This window comes from Ceratosolen solmsi, unplaced genomic scaffold (assembly GCF_000503995.2).
Source record: "Ceratosolen solmsi marchali unplaced genomic scaffold, CerSol_1.0 scaffold28, whole genome shotgun sequence".
Taxonomy (NCBI): Eukaryota; Metazoa; Arthropoda; class Insecta; order Hymenoptera; family Agaonidae; genus Ceratosolen; species Ceratosolen solmsi.
The window spans coordinates 4,482,732-4,499,257 of record NW_011948429.1 but is presented as its reverse complement, the minus strand read 5'-3'; the positions used below and the strand labels follow the sequence as shown (position 1 = coordinate 4,499,257).

General features: G+C 27.7%; 1 protein-coding gene across 2 annotated transcripts in view; it reads left to right on the top strand.

Moving 5' to 3' along the window:
* Positions 1-7,365: 7,365 nt before the first annotated feature.
* The window catches only part of LOC105363818 (methyltransferase-like protein 7A), a 37,736-nt gene continuing 28,575 nt past the window's right edge, over positions 7,366-16,526 (top strand). For both annotated transcript variants that reach the window (XM_011501611.1, XM_011501610.1), the window contains exons 1-3: positions 7,366-7,445; positions 7,512-7,628; positions 8,472-8,649. The gene's annotated coding sequence lies outside the window, so the exon portion shown is untranslated. The remainder of the gene's footprint in view (positions 7,446-7,511; positions 7,629-8,471; positions 8,650-16,526) is intronic.

Genomic DNA, 16,526 nt, shown 5'->3' with positions numbered 1-16,526 from the left:
TGGGGGGGGGTGGGGTGGGGGGGGGGGGGGGGGGGAGGAGGAGAAGGTGGACTCTAGTCACCTTGTAGCGCATATGGCCCGGTAGCGGCGGTATTCGAACTTTCCGATCGCTGGGCCCTCGTCCGACCGGGCGGGAGTCATCGTGCGAGCGACCACAGCGCGGCCTCGCGTTACCCACTCGAGTCGAGTGCGCGGCACAGGGGTCGTCGTCACCGCGATCGTGGCGGCGGCGGCGGTGGCCACGCCGTTGTTGGTGGTGTTGGTGGTGATGGCGATGTTTGAATTATGCAAGCCTGCCGCACAATTCAATTACGTCGCAAGCTGACTTCCTATCTTTGCGCGAGGTTGACACTGTGGCGGACAGATGCGCTCCATTGCGCTCGAGGCGCATATAGTGGCCCGTTTGGCATGCGATCATTGCGCGTTCGCGACCGCTTTCTATTGGCTTTTAAAATTAAAGAGTGAAGCGATCGTTTGCCCCTGGAGGTGATGGGAAGGGAAGTCGCGGTGCTTGTGCTTCTCCGTGCAGTCAAGCACAAGGGAAGACTCGGCTATATTTTTATGAGCTTGATGTGACGAGTTGGGACACGGAGTATAGAATTACGTACGAGCCACGGGGGTTCAGGTCGATTTTCACCATTTGCAGATTATATTATTAGTTAGAGCGATAATGGGTTAGGCCAGTTTCTTCAAAATTTGGATTAATCGTCAATGTTTTCTTTGTTTTTTTTTGTTTGTTTGTTTTTTTGTTTTGTTTTGTTTTTTTGTTTGTTTTTGTTTTACATCATCGCCGTGTTTATAGCGAGTCGTTTGGGAAGCTACGAAAGCAGTACCGTTGTTATTTATAATTCACGAATGATTATCGGCAATATTAACGAATATTATTTCAGCAATATTTACAATGTTTAGTTTGGTATATTAGTAGCTTGGGATTATAGAGGAAAAATGGAAGAAAGGAAAAGCCGCTGAGTATTAGAAAGAAATCGTCCCTTATCGCCCGAACATAATGTAATAATTAGTAAATTACATAACACAAAACAAATGGTTATTAACTAGCTAAATGACGAGTTATTACGCTAAGATGATTATATTACAAATTTATTTGATTAAATGAAAGAAGTGGATAACTTAACCAGCGGCTCTAAAATACAAGAGAACGAGAATGTTCTGTCTTTTGAAATTAAATTAAATATTACTACCGGCAAGCCTAAAAAAAAAATAAAAATAAAAAAAAATCTAATTTTAAGACTTTTAAAGATCTACTTACATATTACTTATTTACATACTTCGAGGCACGAACAGCAAATATTCCGGATCTACTCACTCCCATCTCGGCTCTCTTCCGGTCACTCTTTTCCTCTTTGATCCTCTCCCTCTTTGTACGTTAGTTTCGTTTAAAAAATCAAATCCGGCAGATCCCGAGAAAGGCTCGATTCACTCTCTTTTCTTCCTATTGCCTGAAGAGAGGCTTAATATATTATCAAAGGGAGGCCGAGTGACGAATGGCCACAGGTGTGCTTGAGCATATTGCAAGGACATGACGTTTCGCGCGTTATACCAGTAACAATTTCAAACTGTACGAGCATTTTATTACAGACCCAACAGAGCATCGATCAGTTTCTCCTGTCGCCCCTTTCTTTCTACGTCTTCTCCGTACGCGCATCGCATCCGCTGGCAAAACCCTCGGTAATCTACAACGTGGACAAACAAATCGTAAAGCATTCAGGATTTGTTGTACGGATGACGACTCGTAAAAATACGATTCGTAAGAGCGCACGGAAAATACTTAAACATTACGTACAATGAGAGTAAAGAAAGAGTATGTGATGAGTATGTGACGATAGGCGAAGAACAAATAAGCAAGAAAAACGGTGAACAATGCATTGATAATAGAGGCATAAAAATTTATTATTGAATTGGCGCTTCTCCTGGGTCTCGCACGCTGACTTCTAACACTTTATTTTACGAGCCTTTTACTCAGTGAGGAGCATCGAGAGAAAAAGGCGCAATCAAAAAGAAAAAAAAAAAAAGAAAAGAAAAAAAAAATGGGATGGGATAGCGAAGGTTCGTATTGTCCACCGGGTGTTTTACGAGTTATCTATTACTTCCGGATGCCCAAACGCATTTTGGGAGCTCGGTTTAGGTGTAAGAATTTCCAAAGTGTGCGCCCGAAACCAGCCGAGCTGAGATTGAAGAAAAATGTATTTCCGCAGACATATCGTAAATGTACGCATCTATTTCTTAATTCATCATGTAACAATTAGTTTATGCATCATTGCAAAATGTTTCTTTTTCTAATAGATAAAATATATTCTTATTGTTTTTGTAAACAACATTACTTATTCTCTATTTAAAGAACTTATAGTCGAGTGACAGTTAAAACTGAATATTCTTTATGTTTGTGCGCCATAGGTTTAATAAATTTATTACAGAATTACTAGATTTAAAGTAATAAAAATTTTAGTTTCGTTACAAATTCTAATATTAAATCTTAAATTATTTTACTTATTTACTTTTTTATTTCAATATGTAAATAATCTTCATTAAACTAAATATAATTCTAAAAAATTTTATGGTTGTTATCCACCTGTTGCCTGAAATAGCCTAATAACTTGATTATTCATTAAAAAAATGTGGAAGAAAATTTTACATTCGCAACTAATTCATTTAATTTTAAATCCCACGGACTCACTAACAATCTAATGAAAAGTTTCACTTTCCTCCCAGTGGATAAGAAACAAGTCTTGCCCATATCGTCGTATTGATAAAATACGGACAGTTTGCTAATACATAATTATGCATGATAAATTTTATAATCCTACAGCTTTATATTAAACATAAAAAAATGCTGTACAATATTTTAAAATCAATTGAACGATAATAATATTACAGTTACAATTAAAGATATTAATATTTGCTTTGTTCAAAAGAGCACAACAAATATATTAATTGTGAATTATTAATGAAAAAAAAAACAACTTTGTTTAATTTTTCTTATTAAGTGATAGATATGGAGTAACTGCAAATATTATCTATAACTCAATATCATTGCAAGTTATATAATTTTTATTTCCTAAGCTATAATCTATTCAATTACTCAAATGAAATGTATCAAATAATTCAAATATTTATTAATTACAATTTAATTATAAATTTAAACTATGAGGCGTTGGATTGGTTTAAATATTCTATTAATATTTTTAAGCGAATTGTGTTCTTAACAAATTATTTTATAGAAATGCACGAAGTTCTTAGATTAAATATTACTCTAAGTACTGTATTTACAGTTTGATTATAGCTACAGTAAAACTTAACAATAAACAAATCTAATGACAGTATCATTTTAGTAAAACTGAAATGTAAATCAATGATTTATGAAAATGTCAAAAATATTTTATTCATCAAAATTTTTAAATGAAATGATGACTAATCTCACGTTTATAAATTATTTGTTTTTTTTTTTTATCCAATGCTTTTTGATCAATTTTGTTATTTCATTGAATAAATATTGTTTATCAAATTTATAATAGAGATTAAAATTGTTTATATTATAAAATTATTTATTCGTGCATTAGCCTACATTGTAGCTAATGAACAAATAGATTTAATTTAACCAATTTCTCGTATATTCTTTTCGAAATATATCTCTATCATTTTTATGTTTGTAAAGAAATAAAATAATATTCGCAAAGAATATTCTAACGCCAATATTACTATTACTACTGCAAGAAAAATATAAATATATACATTACTATAGGATAAACTTAATTTGAAGCCATATAGCAAGAGAGAGAAAGAGAAAGAGAGAGAGAGAGAGAGAGAGAGAGAGAGGCCGCAAATAAAAGAATCTCTCAAGAATCAGAAAAGTTTGAAATCTCATTTTAGTATCAATGATTATTATTCATTATTATTATTATCATCATCATCATCATCACCGTCGTCGTCGTCATCATCATTATCATCATCGTCGTCGTCGTCGTCGTCATCATCATCATCATCATCATCAGCATCATCATTATCATCTTAATAATTATTATTTTTTAATTTAAACTGTAATTTAGAACATTAACACTATATTAACATTTTGTTAAGAAACTGCGGATCATTTAAAGAGAAAATTAGATATTTACATATGTTTTTAAAATTCAATTTCTGCTTTATTTAAATATTAAATAGAAAGTAGTTGGAAAATATGGATACCATTGCTTTATGTTTTCTTCTCTTCCAACCTTAACATATTATTTTGCTAGACAGGTGACGTATACATCCCGTTCTCGTTAATTGTAATGACATACCTTGAACCAATTTAGGAACTTGTACTTCCTGAATCATGACCTCTTTGATATTTTTCGATAGATCAATGAACAATAGGCTTTTAATTCAATTAAGTCTTTGAGAAATTTTATCCGTATTATTACGGGATAATATTAAACCTGGACGAATGTGTTAAAGGAACTTTTGTATTGAAATAGACTGTCAAGATAGTTTTATTATCGTAAAATAAATAGTAATTCGTAGGAAGACAATAACGTGCTATATCGATGTATATAGTATTTTACGTAATTATAAGTTTATATAGTAGTTATTGCTTTAAAATAATTATAATTCTTGATTGTATTGTTGATAAAGACTAATAGGAATTGACATTTCTTGTTCGTGATTAATGAATTATATTATATCATTAATTATAAGTAGTATTAATTGTAAAGATGTTAAAATTCAGCAAGTTGCATAACTAAGAATATTAATGGAAAGTTTCAAATGTAGTTGAAGAATTCGTATTTTCACGTTTGGTAAACAGTTTCCGGATTTATTGATTTATTGAGAATAAATACTTCGGTAAATTGTTCAAACTGAATTTTTAAAAACCATTAATTACAATCTCTTTTATTAATATACTTCCAACTTATAATGATCATTATATTTCACACAAGTTGTTTTTATGATCAATCAATTATTATATTATATGCACTCAAAGATCGGGGATACAATGTACGACGACATATGACACCACTGAATTATATGCATTATTATGATTATTATGCATAATAATAAAAGCAGCATTACATTATTAACATTACATCGTTTACCTCGATAATGTAAGCATTTAAAAATATTTGCTCGGATTAGATTACTCGATTACAGTGAGTGGAATACGTGGATACCTTGGTAACACCCAGTTTAACGATATCCTTCAATTTAAGGTTCAGCGATCGTCGACAAGAATACGGAGTTCAGAAATATTAATTTCTACCTACAGGATTGAGTAGAAACAGAAAAGTGAACCGTAAATTTTCTTACTGAATGTGACTAAAGAATCCACGAGACAAGAGTTACCAAGTGCAGAGAGCAAAGAGCAAAGATCGAAAGCAGGAAGGAGGTGTACGTTTGATACCTGATGTCTCTTATAAGCGGATTACGTATTAACCCGTATTTCGAGCAGCGAGAAAACAAAATGGTTGACCAGCAGGCGAACTTAAAACTTAAGGAGATTAAAAATTAACCCCACGTTCTCACTCCTTGTCGCTCAGTGCGCGCTCATCTTATTTGGTTTGGTTCCAAAGCGCACAAAGTAGATTAGCAGCACATGCAGCTCTGCTTGTGCACACGAAGTATAACATTACCCGGAGACTTGCTGATCCTGTTACATCCTGCCCTGGAATTAAAAATATTGTCAACCAGTAGGATTACGCTCGAAGATATTATGCTCGTACTAGTCAAACAGACAGCACGAATATTTGCGATATATAACTATTATAAAGAAGCCGAGGAATTCCGCTACCCAAAATCATCATCACGGATTTTAACGCTAAGTTTTCGATCATTTGAACTTTCAGCAATTCTCTCTCCTCCTGCGCGAGATCCTCCGATCTTCGACTTGTCGAAAAACTCGTTTTTAACTCTCCCATCCACGTCCCATCTGCACTTCTTCTCTCTCCCAACGCCTAAGATGGATTTCAAGCTTAGAAGAAACGAGCTCTCGAAAGTCCGTCGACCTCGAGATCATATGGTTCTAGACTATTGTTCAAATTTCAAGCGCCACAAATACAACAAACTTTTTACAAATCATCGAATCATAAAAAGATTATTGGCCGTGAAATAAAATTACATAATTATTTCACATTAAAGCATTGAATAATCTTATTAAAATATTCTTCAAATTTTTATGCGTCGCGGCTGCTAACTTCTAATTATCGTTATAATGTTCATTAAGAGACATCTATGATTGTTACAATCTACGTTATAGACACGCGTTTATTGTTGAATTATTGATAATACAACAATGTTGTTGATTATAACTTGTTGACTTTTGATTTTTCACGTAGAAAGAATCTTAATTTAAAAATCAGTGAATATTGGATGATAGTTTTAAATAAATTTTTACGACAAGTTCTGATAAACATAATATAATAAATAATGATAAACATAAAATTATAACAATTCATTATTAATGTTATAAATAGAGTTAATAATATACTTATAATTTTAATCATCGTGGAATCTAGTTTTTTTTTTTTTCATTAGTCTAATAAAACATTAGTCTAATAAAGTTTTATTTTTAATGCAAAATAGAATTAACAATTTAATTTCTGAATTGTATAAAATTTAATCGTGAGTAGGATTACGAGTTTCTTTAATCATCATGAATTATATATATATATATATATATATATATAAATTTTAAAATTATAATTTTCATACTAAAATCAAAATGATCTCACTGCTTTACTCGTGCACAATATTTATATACCATATAATAGAAAACATATTATTAACAAATTTTGAATTATTTGAGATAAAATTTTGATAATATTTTTGTCGTAAAATTATTGTCTACGTTTATTGAAGGAACTATTAAGTTGGATGATTATTATTACGAATCGTAATATCTTAGTAACGGATCATTTTTTAATTTATATCTTTTTATTAACCAATTTTATCAACAATTATGCTTTAGAGGGTGTAATGTCTTATATTCAATACAGCTTACGTATAATTATAATTCGTTAAATTAATGTATATCAATTTCACATGAATTTTGAGTATTATGATAATAATGTTCTATTACATTATAAGTTAATAAAATGTAAAATTCCACACTTTGAGCAATAGAAATGATTAAATAGAAAATATAACAAATATTCTATTTTCAATAATTTCGGTAAATACATTCAAAATTTTAAATTATGAATTTAAATTTTGAATTATTTCTAACGAAATACTAAGCCTATTCTATCCTCATATATATATTTCTTGGAATAGAAATGACTGAATATTAATTTGATATTTTTAAATTTCAAGTAAACGGGCAAACCAAAACATTATATTAACATTGTGTGTAGTTATTATATATATTAGAATATTATAGAATCAAATCGAGACTTATGAAAGTATTTCTTAGATTTTTGTATTTCTAATCTTCTAAAAAAAGTCCAATAGGAAATGTGAGTATTAGATAACAAAGGTAAAGCATCGAAATGTGCCTTTCTTTACCTTTGATATTCTTGCAGGACTCTACCTTCTAATTCTTAGTTTTGAGGATTTTATACTTGAATAATTCGATATGATCTTAATCGATCCAGCAAAATATTGATCGCATTCGCAGAAACCTTGCAAGATTCAAACCGGTAAGAGTGAAAATATATCTATTAATTTATTTAGAGAAAAAATAGTGAATTCTGTTTCGTAGATAGATAATAAATATTACACATCCATAACACATTGGTGATTAGAAGCTTCTTGTATCGATAAGAAGAGACAGCTTGCATTCGTGTTAAACCGAATAATTAATTAATAAATAATATTCGTAAGCTAAATCTTGTTACGTTAATACATACATGCATATTGATATAGAGAGTGTGTTGTGTGGGTACACGCGTGCTTATTTATATTGACTAGTAATATATAAATAATATTATTGCTTGCTGCTGTCGGTGCTATAAATATTCAAATATCTTCTCTACACTTATTAAGTAAATAAGTTAATAAAATCGCATTATTTAATGATAATTCCATACTTTCAATAAAGTGATACGTAGTTGTATAAGACGAAGTAAAAACTTAAAAGTATTGATTTTAATCTTTATTTTAAAATTAATATACAGCCTCAATAATATAAAATCTAAAGAATAAGACAATAACATTGACATAGTAAACAATGTTATTTAATTATTCAATTTACCTATTAATACAATTGAATATTATTCTTTATTTAGATAATGAAAGTCTTATTAATATAATGTAGCATTCTTTTTACTATATACTAATAGAAATATTAATGATAAATTTATTGACAAATTTATTTAGACTTGAAGAAAATTGAATTAATTAATTTTATCGATACTTAATTGTATATTTGTAATTAGAATAATGATATTGAATGTTCCCTATCTATATAATTTATAATTATAATTATCAAAAACATTATAAAAGAGATAAAGAATAATAAATATAATTTATTTCCGGCATAGAGATTTTTGGAAAAGATAGCTCTAAGAAAGATAATCTAATAAAAGGATCAACAAATTGTATTGTAAAGAAAGAGAGTTAATCTTTGGGATTGAAGAAGAAAAGTGGATGGGATACGAAAGGTTTATATATGCTCTTAAATATCAACTAGTATAACTCATGGATTTTCCATTTGCTTCAGTAAGTGTGCTTGCTACCTCTCATATTAGCAACTAAACTATTGTTCATAAAGCTATAAAATCACTTTTCCTCTAACAATTAATTTTGGTTTATTTATTATCTAAAAAATATATTTTCTAAGTCACTGTATTTAACTGTCTTATAAACGCTATATTCCAAATTAAATTGAATCCAAATTACTTGAAATTAATACATTGTAAACGCTCTTATGACTTCAAACTTGCAATTATAATTCGTTTCACGTATTATTTTTTTTTTTTAAAAAGTGTGAGCAACTTGTAGAGTCGATATTCTATCAGGAGTCTTTAAAATTTGTATACCAATACTCAACACACAAATATAAATACTTTCTAGTTGTCTCGATATTGAGTATAAATATATAAAGATTGTCTCAATTATTGAAAATATTAATAATATTTCTTAATGGTAATGTTTAAATATTTAGTTTCTAAAACATGTTGTTCATATTATTGTTCACATCCAATTATTTAATGCATATAGAAGTATAGGTATTTATGATTATAACATAATTATTATTAGGCTTGAATGGAAATATAATTTTTATTTTGACTCAAACAGAATATAAAATCATAATAAATCTGCTGTTATATATTTAATTTAAAAATCTTATACATTACTTATATTTGTTTTATATTAGATTGTTTTAATTAATTACAAAATCTTGTAAAATGCATTTTTTTTCTTTTCTTTTTTTTTGTAAAAAGTTATTAGATATAGAATTAAAAGGGATACAGGTAAAAGGAGTGTATATATATATATATATATATATAATTAATTAGAAAATCAAAACTTAGTTAAGAATTAAGACGCATAATTTGATTACTTATGTGTGTTTGAGAAATAAATTGTCCATTAATATTAAAGATCTGAATTTTTATAATGTGTAATATATTTCCGAATACAATGATAAATATACTGTAATAATATCACAATGTATATTATTAAAATCATAAGGATATATCGAATAATGATTAGTACAGTAGATAGATGTTTTATGAGTATATAATAATAATAATTTGAAAAGAACTTTAATATGTTTAATATGTGCTAAATATATATTATAAAAATAAATGTTAAGCATATAAGACTTCTCAATGTTTTATAGTGTTTTTCATTGGTTTTTAACCTTAGGTATTGGGTTTATTCTAGAACTTACAAACATATTTTATTTCCTTAAACATTTTAAAATAAATACTTAAATTACAAATATTTTAACGAAATAAAATTTTGGTAAATTTCAAAGCATATTGCAAGTAAAACTTTTGAAATATACTAAATGTAAATGTGCACTCGAACAAAAACAAAACAAAAATAAAAAAAAAAAACAAATAATAATAGATATATATATTTGTAGAAAGACTTTTTTCCTTTTAATGTATATGTAATATATAAAATTGTTACCGTTAAAAAATCAATGAGTAGTTGATTCTTCTAAAGGATCTAAAAAATTTTGAATTGAATTATATAAATTCGAGGGACACCCTTATGGTATCGAACCCTTAACCTATTACAAAGCAATTTCTTGAATTATGTTGTCAATGAAATTGGTGTTAAAGGTAGCTCAAATTTAACCGAAAAAACCTTCTAATTTGCCAGAAAGTATCAGAAGGGTAGAATGCTGTGGAATCGATAGATGTCTTTAAATATAATATACATTAATAAATTGGTTCACAGGAAGGTAAAGTCGCAGTTACGGGCATAAAATTCTTTGAATAATGGGGGGGGGAAAAAAAAATAAAATTGAAAAAATGCTGAAAATTACAATTTTTATATTTCTTGGCGCTTTAAACCAATTATTTACTTCATTACAGATAATGATTGATTTGATTTTGATCAAATTCTATATCATGTTTCTTGAGATATTTTATATACCTGCCTATGATGAAGGATTTAGGTAACCACAGAGGCTGTTTTTTTTAACGTATAAAATACTTTATAACTTATACCTTCAATCTCTTGATTGAATTTTGTCCTTTGCATCATTTAAAAGATTTAACACTTTGAATGTTTCGTTTAAAGCAAGTGGAAAACCGTTGACAACTTTACCAAATCTTTTATTTAGCGCCAAATATTTATTGCTAAAAACTCTTTTTCTAATATATCTGATTTCATTTTTCTTATTCTAAAATAAAATGTTAGAACAGATAGAACTTAATAGTTAAAGAGTATACTTACATTTCTTTTATTCCAAATACAGATTAATTTTATTCTACTTATAATTCAATAAGTCTTTGGAATGTATATAAAAATATATTTTAATAACAAATAGTAATATTTATGTAAAATGTTTTTTACAGTGAGCGATTTACCGTACATAAAAAATACTTAGAAATGCAAATATTTTTAACGATCTATAATTATTATTATTATATTACTGAATTTATCATTATAATTTTTCATTTATAAGACTAATTTCTTCTATTGACATTTAATATGCATTATTTAAAATCTTCCAATTTATCATCTGTTTAGTTTCGTTGGCAAATATGAAATCATCCAGAGAAAATAGAAAAAAAAATATTAAGTCTATCTAGATAAGTGAATTAAATAAGTGTTCACTTCTATAAGTGGATGATCAATAAAAACATCAATAATCGAATATTTATTAGCAAATGTTAGTAAATTTTAGCTGGAGCAAATCGATTCAATGCCCCTATTATTTAGTACTCGTTTATCACTGAGTTTCATTGTTTCGAACGGTTTATCTTTCAATTGAAAGTACAATTTTTGTGCAATTAAATAAACAAAAAAAAAAAAAAAAAAAAAAAAAAAAAACAAAGAAAAAACAATAAAAAAAAAACAATAAAAAAATACGTTAAAAGTAATGCGTTTGCATCGTAATAGAAAAAGTAATATATAATGGAAAAATACATATTACCGTGTGACCGAGAGCCCAAGCGAGTTATTAGATTTTCAGTGGAATTCAGTAATTTTATAAGTTGTAACAATAGTCCAACATATATCGACATATTCACATTCAGTAAATGTTAGGTAAAGGAACGAACACTGGTCTGATGATGACAAAGTTCTTGTAATCCAATACCTACCCATATGCTGGAGAAACAACCCTCCAACGTTACTCGCTGGAAAGTACAGTAGCAGCCAGTTTTCTACATATTGTATACAATCTTCGCATACGCGTTCACATTTACCCACTTTATGACCAATATAAGAATATAAAGAAGTTTCTATATTGAGTCTGATAACAAAAGCGCCGAGAAGCAAAGAATAGCATTCGTATTTATATAATGTTTGCTATCGATATATAGGATTAGTTAATTAAATCGACCGAACGAAAAAGGCATTCTATGATACAATTATTTGCATTTAGGACAAACATTTATTACCACTATCGAAAACCGTTAGTATTAACTTTTATTTCTCTATATATATATATATATATATATATATATATATATATATACAAACATACACACGCACGCACGCACGCACAAACACACATTTAATCGATTCATATGGTTTCTTGAATTGTCCATCGCTGCGGTTAAATAAATTGACACTAAAAACAAAACTATTTATACTTAGATGTTTATTTATTCAAAGTAAGTTTATATAATTTTCATTGTTTATATATATATATATATATATATATATATATATATTAAATGGATCGAAGTATAACGTATTTATATCAAATATTGTTGTTTTAATTTTGCATATTACATGCGGTATTTGGAATTATGTAAAACACAATTTAATAGTAACTCTATTAGTGGAAATCAATATCTTGAATAAAATGCCAAAGCGTATTATTTACACATTAATTAAAATATCGTTGCATTACAACAGCTTTTGTGGTCGTATTAAAATGCCATTTTAAACTGCTCTTAAGTACTTGTAAATATAAGGGATACAAGACAAAACAAAAATTTAGTCATAACAGGATTCTTCTATTTTAAAAAGAGTAACATGAAAATACGGAGATAGTAAGATTGTGTATGCAGATTGTGGATGCAAACGGAAGAAATTGAAACATCCACAGAGTTGGCGTTTATAACGATTAGTACCTTTAATCACGATGGATTCAGGTCATAAGCATTACCGTCGCGCATAATTCCTTCAAGGAAATATGATCCCCTGGTATAAAGTAATTAAACGCTATTATCTTGTAAAGATGCTTTTTAATTTAAGGAGCTTAATGCAGACGATGTTTTTTTTACTGCTAATGTAATAATTGCTTCTTAGATAACCGAGGCCTTGAAATTATTTATAATGAAACTTTGTTTTTAGAAATGTATCCATACAAAACTTCTTTCTTTTTATTTCAACTACTATCATTATTATATCAATATGCTATCAATTACTATAAATTATTTACAGTCTGATTAAAGTAAACATATTTTTCTTTTATAAATAAATTCTTAATAAATAAATGTAATATTATTTATTAAATTTTAAAATGCTTATAATACTGAAAGTTATAGGATAGCAATTTTTTAAATGAATAATAATAACATTAAGGTTGTTTTTTTTAAATTAATTTTATATAATTATAAATTGAATGATTCCGAAAATATATTCATATACAGAAACAAAAAAAAAAAAAAATTTCGATTTTATAATTCATCCTTCGATCATTAATTTCTATATTAATTTAATTGTTTGTTTGTTTGTTTGTTTGTTTTTTTTTTTTAATATATCTGTCACTAACATAAATTTATTACTTACAGTAAGTAAAAAATTATAATGCTCAATATATAATACATATATAAATATATATATATATATATATATATATATATATATATAATATTATTAGATAATAAAATATTTGTACATCTTAATTTTTTTTTTTGTTTTTTTTTTTTTTTAGAGATAATTTTACTTGCAATTTCTTACAAGATGTCATAGATTAAATATAGATACTCTATATTTAAATATAGGATTTAACCAAGCAACTTAAACGTGCTTATATTTGCTAAAATTACTCACATAACAATATTATACACGATTTTTTCTTGTTTAAGTGATTGCGAAACATAATATTCATTGCTTTAAAAAGTAATACAATATTTTTATTACAACCCATTAACGGCATTTTGTTGTTTCATTCAATTATAATAAACTTTAAATTTTTATCTATTAGTATTGAATATTTAGTTGATATATAAAACATCGCTTACACGTCAATGTAACACAATGAATTAAATTAGTCGCTTTATTAATTAAGTGTTACTTGTGCATTCGTTCGTTTGTTATGCATCTCAATTAGCCCATAAATAATTGGTTCGCGAGTCTAAAATGTAAAAGTAAGATATGCTCAATGTGGATATAACAAAACAATCGGAATAGTTTTACATTTAACGGCCATTCGTCGTTAATAAAACAAGCAAACGATTATTGACGAGACGACCCTAATGTGTCGTTGTTGTTGGAATAAATACTACGCTAGATAATCTGGAACAAAAACATGCAGCAGTGTTCGTCAATGTTTCGGAGCTTCCACCACATGCCAACTATACAAACAGCGAACCACCACCAAAACCAAGCTACCATACGCATTCTGAGTCAATACAATACTTTTCACAATTTATAATAACAGTGAGTTTGGATGCATGCCTGGCCAACTGATTGCAGTGTCACGCGTGATTATACTCTCTTATTTAAATAAAATGATCCCTTGTTCTTTGAGTGCGTTTGCATGTATAGGCAAAGAAAAAATATTTATTGAAAATATTATTTAACAAACATTTTATTATTATTTTTAGTATTTGAATACTTGTAGTATTGGCATATATTTGGCATATATTAACGGATAAGGGCAAGACCAGGATAATCTTTAGATTTTATTAATAAAATTTTCAACGCCTACTTAGCATAAAGGTAGGTTTAAGCAATTAAAAATACTATAAAAATATTATAAATTTAAATTAAACGTTAGCTGCTAAATTATAATGAATGTTCAACATTTTTCATCACTAATATGATGATAATAATGCACATAAGATTTTAATAGAAAATCTAAAGGTCCAATACAATATCATTGTTGAAATTATTACTATACATAAAATTTATTTTTTAATAAGTCTGAAAGTTTCGCAATTAGCATAATAAAACAATTTACTTAGTTTATGATATAACGGAGAATTGCCTGAGACTTGTGATTGGCATAGATATCCATAGTTTCTTCTTTTATATTTTTGCTGCTTATACTTACATTATATCCCCTCTCTTCTTTCAATTAATTTCAAATTGTATGTTAGGTCGCTTTGGCAATATAGAATTACAGAATAATGATAAAAAAAAAGTGCGATCGATCGCGCCATCAAGTTCTTATCGTGGTTATTTCAAATTGGTCTCGTCAATCGATGTTTATTGGTTCTCGCTCTTAAGCTAGTCCTTAATGATCATTAGTTCTTTCGCGTAGATCATTAATCGCTATGTTGTTCGGATAACCATATGTACTTAAGAATAATTAGGCACATTATTCTATGTAAGTTTTTTTTTTTTTTTTCTTTTTGATGACATTAATATTGGGAAATATTATTTGAATGATAATCTTTGCTAATATGTTTCAAAGACGCGTGAACTAAATTTATTAACATTAAAGGAAATACCACAAGCAACTTAATTTAAATAATAAGAAAAATAATTAGCAATATTAATGTTGTATTCGTTTCGTATGCTAAACTAATCTTTTAACGTGCAAGCGATACCTTGTCACTGTATATCCTTCGTCCTTGTTATTTGTGTCCTGATAAGACTCCTATGGAGCCAAATACTTCATAAATCTTATCTTAGAATAATCTATTATCTATCATATTCTGTATTAAGATTAAATCCATAATAATTTTTCATTAATTCTATTAATGCGTTGCCGTTGGCTATTCTCAAACGATGCAGACCGGTGAATTAAACGGTAAAGAAAATCAATTTAGTCACGCGTGTCTGGGATTTTATTGACGCATCAAGAATACTATACATCGTATTGAAATTCAAATTGAAAAAAAAATTATTAAGTAATCATACTATTTCCTTATATATATATATATATATATATATATATTTCTATATTATTTACAATAAGAATATGTCCGGTTTTTTAATAGATAACTTTCTGCTTTTATGTTTTGTTAAAGTCTATTTTTAAACGATAAATAACATACTTTTTGATTTTTATTTATAAAGATTTATAATATCTTTCTATTTTTTACTAATAGTACGTACGTTTTAATTACTATTACCAACTTGGTCAAAATGAATAATTTAATATAGTACACCTAAGGGAATATAATTTTATTACATTTCTTACGATAAAATTAGTTCTCTAATATCTCTTAAAGGATATTATTCATAGATTCACTAATTATACGTGATTTTCTAATAATGTTATTTTGTTAAAAATACTAATTGGCTGTACGATTTATAAAAAATATGAAATTTTACATTTTTAATTTATGTTATTTTTTTATTTTATAATAGGATATATATTTAAAATGTATCAGTTTTACTTAAAATTCATTACACGCGTGAGCTGAAATATTTAAGCATTTAAGTATGAAAGCAATAAATACATTATTATAAACAAAAATATAATTATTACGGAGAATTTACATTGAAAATTGTTTCATCAAGCTAATGTTGTAGACTTAAATATAAATATCAACTTATGTAAATGGGCGCTTAAATATTAATATAATTTCCATTGACATTTATCGATCTGATAAAATCTCACATTTTTCACTATTTTAAAAATTCTCACAAATCGCTCAAATATATATATATTTTGATACTCGTACATATACAAATATACGAGTATATAAATGAAATAAATACAGGATCACACTTGTGAATACAGCGAATAATTATAACGTAGAAACATGGAACATAGAGCG